Genomic DNA, 6,769 nt, shown 5'->3' on the forward strand with positions numbered 1-6,769 from the left:
TCGTGAATAGCAGTGTGTAAGAACTGATTTTTGATGTTTGTGAGAGGGTTTAAGTGTAGGAAGTTTTGTGGGAGATATGTAGGATAGGTGTATGTATATATAGGGTGTGGATTAGATTAGGGTTTGGGAAGTAAGGGATAAAATCATGGGGTAGTGGGAACAATTCGTGGGTTTATGGGCTAAAACTGTTTTTGTGTTTTTATATTTTTTTTTTTTTTTGAACTGCAAAAAAATTTCTGGAACTCGACCCCTGCGCGGCCGCTCAGCATTTCTGCGCGGGCGCGCAGCAAGCTGCGCGGCCGCTCAGCCTAGTTGCGCGGGCGCGCAGAGGGTCTCTGGAATTTTTTTTTTCAGCCCCTGTTTTCTGATTTTTTTGTGTTTTTGGATAGATTATCAACTTCTAAGGGTTCCTGTAACAACAATTCATGGGTTGCCTCCCACGCAGCGCTTCTTTTTCGTCATTAGCTTGACGTTCCGTACCTTTCTCAAGTAGTCAACAAAATGGCACTAACCACCTCTCGGCTTGCCATGTCCCCATAGTAGTGCTTCAACTGCTGACCGTTAACCTTGGATGCTTGGTCCGAATCATTCTCAAAAATTTCCACCGCTCCATGTGGAAACATAGTTTTGACAATAAAAGGTCCAGACCACCTTGATTTCAACTTCCCAGGAAAAAGTCGGAGCCGAGAGTTGAACAAAAGAACTTGTTGCCCTGGCACAAATAACTTAGGATGTAGCTTCCTATCGTGCCACCTCTTCACCTTTTTCTTATACATTTTGTTATTCTCGTACGCTTGAAGTCGAAATTCATCAAGTTCATTAAGCTGAAGCATTCTTTTCTTACCAGCTGCATCTAAATCCAGGTTCAATTTCTTCAATGCCCAGTAGGCCTTATGCTCAAGCTCCGCTGGTAGATGACATCCCTTACCGTACACCAACTGAAACGGTGACATCCCTAGTGGAGTTTTGTATGCTGTTCTGTAAGCCCAAACAGCTTCATCGAGCTTTAAAGACCAATCCTTCCTTGACGGACAAACAACCTTCTCTAGAATGCGCTTTATCTCTCTGTTAGACACTTCTGCTTGACCATTTGTTTGCGGATGATAGGCAGTAGCTACTCGATAATTCACATTATAACGCTGCATCATAGAAGTGAACTTACGGTTGCAAAAATGCGATCCTTCATCACTTATGATTACCCGAGGCGTTCCAAACCTTGTGAAAATTTGCTTATGAAGAAAATTTAGTACTACCTTTGCATCATTTGTCGGTAAAGCTTTAACTTCGACCCATTTTGAGACATAATCGACTGCCAGCAAGATGTACTGATTATTGCAAGACGAGATAAAAGGCCCCATGAAATCGATTCCCCACACATCAAAGACCTCGACTTCAAGCATCACATTTAATGGCATCTCATCCTTCCTTGACAAATTTCCCACTCTTTGGCAACGATCACACCTTAAAACAAACTGATGAGCATCCTTGAACAAAGTAGGCCAGAAAAAACCTGCTTGCAGAATACGAGCTGCCGTCTTCTCACCTCCATAGTGTCCACCATAAACCGTGGAATGGCAGTCTCGTAATATCCCCTCCGTCTCACAGAACGGGATACATCTCCTGATGATCTGGTCAGCTCCCTGTCTAAACAAATATGGTTCATCCCATATATACCACTTCACCTCATGCAGAAACTTCTTCTTTTGCGCGGATGTCAAATTAAGAGGCATTATATTGCTGACAAGATAGTTTACAATATCTGCAAACCATGGTTCTTCCTCCTGAATTGCAAACAACTGCTCATCCGGAAAAGATTCATTGATTAACGTCCTATCTTGTGAAGTAGAATCGGGATTCTCCAACCGAGAGAGATGGTCAGCTACTTGATTCTCGGTACCTTTTCTATCTTTGATCTCTAACTCAAATTCCTGAAGTAAAAGAACCCAACGAATGAGTCTCGGCTTCGAATCCTTCTTAGAAACCAAATAGCGAATAGCTGCATGATCAGTGAATACTGTTACTTTCGTACCAAGCAGATAAGATCGAAATTTCTCAAAGCCAAAGACTATAGCCAAAAGCTCCTTCTCAGTAGTGGTGTAGTTCAATTGGGCACCATTTAAAGTCTTACTCGCATAGTAGACCACATGGAAGAGATTTTTCTTGCGCTGTCCCAGAACTACACCTACCGCATAATCACTCGCATCACACATCATCTCAAACGGTTCTGTCCAATCTGGTGCTGTAATAACTGGTGCAGTGATCAAACTCTTCTTGAGAGTCTCGAATGCTGCCAAACATTCATCATCAAATTTGAAAGGCACATCTTTCTCAAGCAAATTGCACAACGGCTTAGATATCTTTGAAAAGTCCTTGATGAATCGCCGATAAAAACCCGCATGACCAAGAAAACTACGGATTCCTTTCACAGAATTGGGTGGGGGAAGATTTTCAATGACTCCCACCTTGGCCTTGTCCGCCTCCAGACCCTTGCTAGAGACCTTATGCCCAAGGATAATGCCTTCACGCACCATAAAATGACATTTCTCCCAATTAAGCACCAAATTAGTTTCCACGCATCTTTTGAGTACGGCGCGCAGATTATTCAAACATTCATCATATGAGTGTCCAAAGACGGAGAAGTCATCCATGAACACTTCGACGTTATTTCCAATCATGTCAGAGAATATAGCCATCATACATCTCTGAAAGGTGGCCGGGGAGCCACATAACCCAAACGAAACTCTACGAAAAGCAAATGTGCCAAATGGACAAGTGAAGGTAGTCTTTTCCTGATCCTCTGGTGCAATACAAATTTGATTATACCCGGGATAACCATCCAGAAGACAAAAATACTCATGTCCCGCCAATCTGTCAAGCATTTGATAAATAAATGGAAGAGGAAAGTGATCCTTCCTTGTGGCTTTGTTCAATTTCCTATAATCCATGCATACTCTCCATCCTGTAACTGTTCGAGTAGGGATGAGCTCATTCTTTTCATTTGCGATCACAGTGATACCTCCTTTCTTAGGTACACATTGTACGGGGCTCACCCACGAGCTGTCAGAAATAGGATAAATGATGCCTGCATCTAGCCATTTCAAAATTTCTTTCTTCACCACCTCCTTCATGATGGGATTCAGTCTTCGTTACTGTTCCACAGTTGGCTTACTACCTTCCTCTAGCAGAATTTTATACATACAATATGAAGGACTTATCCCCTTGATGTCTGCTATGATCCATCCTATAGCCGATTTGAATTCTCTCAAAATCCTTAAGAGCTTGTCTTCCTCACTACCTGAAAGGTCAGCTGAAATAATAACAGGTAACATAGATGAATCACCTAAAAAAGCATACCTCAAGTGTTCAGGTAGTGGTTTGAGCTCCAAGGTAGGTGCTTCCTCTATTGATGGTTTGAGCTTCCCTTCAGCATTCTTAAGGTCAGAAGTACCAAGAGATTCAAATGGTATGTCCAGCTTTCGCTTCCAGGGAGAAGCGTTCAGATATTGTAATTGCTCGTTGCTATCTTCATCATCACTGTCAAATTCCCCCACTAAGGCCTTTTCCAATACATCAGACATTAGCATGTGCTCGAGTTCCGAAGTAACCGCGGAATCAATCACATCCAGTTTTAAGCACTCCTCATCTTCTGTAGGGAATTTCATTGCCTTGAATACGTTGAAGGTCACATCCTGATCTTGGACCCGCATAGTAAGTTCCCCTTTTTGTACATCTATCAAGGTACGGCCAGTAGCCAAGAAAGGCCTCCCCAAGATTATGGGAATCTTCTTATCTTCCTCAAAATCCAGAATAACAAAATCTACTGGAAAGAAGAGCTTATCCACCTTGACGAGCATATCCTCAACTATGCCTCTTGGGTAAGTAATGGAACGGTCCGCCAATTGTAGCGACATGTATGTGGGTTTTGGATCAGGCAGATCCAGCTTTTTAAAGATCGACAAGGGCATCAGATTAATGCTTGCGCCCAAATCACAAAGGCACTTGTCAAAAGTTAGATTGCCAATGGTGCAAGGAATGGTGAAGCTTCCTGGATCTTTCAGTTTTGGTGGTAACTTTTGTTGCAGAACAGCGCTGCATTCTTCTGTGAGAGCCACGGTTTCAAGGTCATCCAGTTTCACCTTCCTTGAAAGAATAGTCTTCATAAACTTCGCATAACTAGGCATTTGTTCCAGAGCCTCAGCGAAAGGTATATTGATGTGAAGTTTCTTGAACACCTCCAGAAACTTCCCGAACTGTCTATCCAGCTTTTGTTGCTGCAATCTCTTAGGAAAAGGTGGTGGAGGATAGAGCTGTTTCTCCCCTGTATTAGCCTCAGGAAGAGTGTGTTCAACAGTAGTCTTCCTTGGTTCCGCCGCTTTCTCCTTTTGCTTAGATTCTTCATCTCTAACTTCAGCTTCGACTTCTTTTGCCTTTTCAGCATCAGCTACTTTCCCAGACCTTAAGGTAATAGCCTTGACTTGCTCTTTAGCTTCCTTCCTGCCTGGTACTTCCGTGTCACTGGGAAGAGTGCCAGGTTGACGATTGAGCACTGTATTGGCTAATTGACCGATTTGATTTTCCAAGGTCTTGATAGAAACCGCCTGACTCTTGCACAACAGCTTAAGTTCCTCAAAATCAGCACTAGTAGGTGCAGCTGCACTTCCCTTTTGAGGATATGATTGCCTTGTAGCATACTGCTGTGGTTGCTGGAATCCAGGTGGGTTAAACTGTTTACTCACCCCTTGCTGATATGGTGGCTGAATAGCATTCTGATTATTCCCCCAGTTGAAATTTGGATGATTTCTGTTATTAGGATGATAGGTCGCTGGCACAGGCTGCTGTTGTCGCTGATAATTATTCACATACTGAACAGATTCGTTGACAAGAGAACACTGATCCGTAGCATGAGAACCTGCATAAAGCTCACAAACCATAGCTATTTGATTAACTCCATACGTAGCCAGAGAATCAACCTTTATTGATAGCGCTTGGAGCTGGGCTGCAATAGCGGTGGCTGCATCAACTTCCAGAATACCTGCTACCGTGCCTGACGTCATCCTCTGAGTTGGGTTTTGATGCTCATTTGCAGCCATCGTCTCTATAAGATTATACGCCTCAGTATAGCTTTTAGCCCATAAGGCGCCTCCAACTGCTGCATCGAGCATGGGCCGAGATTGGGCCCCCAAACCATTATAAAAACCAGTGATTACCATCCAATCCGGCATTCCATGATGTGGACATTTTCTCAACATTTCCTTGTAGCGTTCCCAAGCCTCGCACATAGATTATGTAGGTTGCTGCGCAAACTGAGTAAGAGCACTCCTCATAGCAGCAGTCTTTGCCATTGGATAAAACTTCACCAGAAACTTTTGCGCAAGATCTTGCCACGTAGTGATGGACCCAGTTGGTTCAGAATGTAACCAGTCTTTAGCCTTATCCCTCAGTGAGAATGGGAAAAGCCTCAACTTGATAGCCTCATCACTCACGCCATTATACTTAAAAGTGCTGCAGATCTCGACAAAATTTCTTATGTGCATGTTGGGGTCTTTAGTTGCCGCTCCTCCAAAAGAAACAGAATTCTGCACCATCTGAATAGTGCCCGGCTTGATTTCAAAGGTGTTAGCTTGAATAGCCGGATGAAGGATGCTTGACTGAATATCATCAATTTTAGGCCGAGAAAAATCCATAAGAGTTGGATCAGCTTGAACAATACGATCTCCCATGTTTACTGGTTCTTTCTGCTCAGATCCTGAATCCGAATCCTCAAAATCTAACTTCTCCGGAGTATCAAGAACTTCGTCTGTCTCCTCAGTTGTATCTAAAGTCCTCTTGCGAGCAAGAGAACGAGTTTGCATAAACGCTTGCTAAAGTACCTGAAACACAACCGAAAAGAGTAAGTAACTACTACGTCCTAATCACTGAGTCCTAATGACCAATGATGGTAAGTACATAAACTAAACAAATACGCCGAGTCCCCGGCAGCGGCGCCAAAAACTTGTTAGGGCGAAAACACGCACTAATATTCACGCAAGTATACGCGTTCGCAAGTAATATAGAATACTTTCTAGTTCGTTCCCTCAGAGACTCAGACTAAATTATTGTCTAATTAAACTCATTCACCACTGTATGATTACTTCTCAATGTCAAGATAATAACACTTAAAATTGTTGATCAAATATTAACTATAATTAACTACTTAACTAACCACTTAACTAACACTTCAAATTATCAATAATAAAACACTCATGAGATCACAACTTCATTATTACTTCCTTCTATAGCCATTGTTATTACCTTTAGCATGTGACAGTGATGACATTAATCGAATAACACGAAACTGATAAAAGCCAACTTTCATTGTACTAATACCATTCTACCAAGCATCCACAATTAAGATAGAAGTTGAATAGTCATCAATTATGTTGAGTTCCTATATGTCTACAGAAATTGACAACACAACGATTTAAGCATAAGTTATTCCTTTTGATTACATAGGGCAAATAAAACTGTTAGAGTTACCCACTAATCATGCACAACGTACATGAACCTATGCTAGCATGGTAAGTTCTAAATCTCAAGATCCACCGTCGCTTCACAAGAGATCAACACCCTATCTTATATTTCGCGACGCACATAAGACGAATATGCAAAACAATACTAGATATCATGCAATCATCACACACTAAAGTATTAAACAATTAACTAAAGAATTCCATAATAAATCCGTTGTAACCCCATGATCACGATTAGCCCATAACAGAACTCATCGCCA

At 42.1% G+C, this 6,769-nt stretch overlaps 1 non-coding gene across 1 annotated transcript; it reads left to right on the top strand.

Moving 5' to 3' along the window:
* The first annotated feature begins 5,220 nt into the window (after positions 1-5,220).
* Positions 5,221-5,327, top strand: LOC141722720 (small nucleolar RNA R71). The gene has a single exon (XR_012575724.1). It is a non-coding gene; the product is annotated as a small nucleolar RNA R71 (small nucleolar RNA).
* The last annotated feature ends 1,442 nt before the right edge of the window (positions 5,328-6,769 follow it).

This window comes from Apium graveolens, chromosome 4, assembly GCF_009905375.1.
Source record: "Apium graveolens cultivar Ventura chromosome 4, ASM990537v1, whole genome shotgun sequence".
Lineage (NCBI taxonomy): Eukaryota > Viridiplantae > Streptophyta > Magnoliopsida > Apiales > Apiaceae > Apium > Apium graveolens.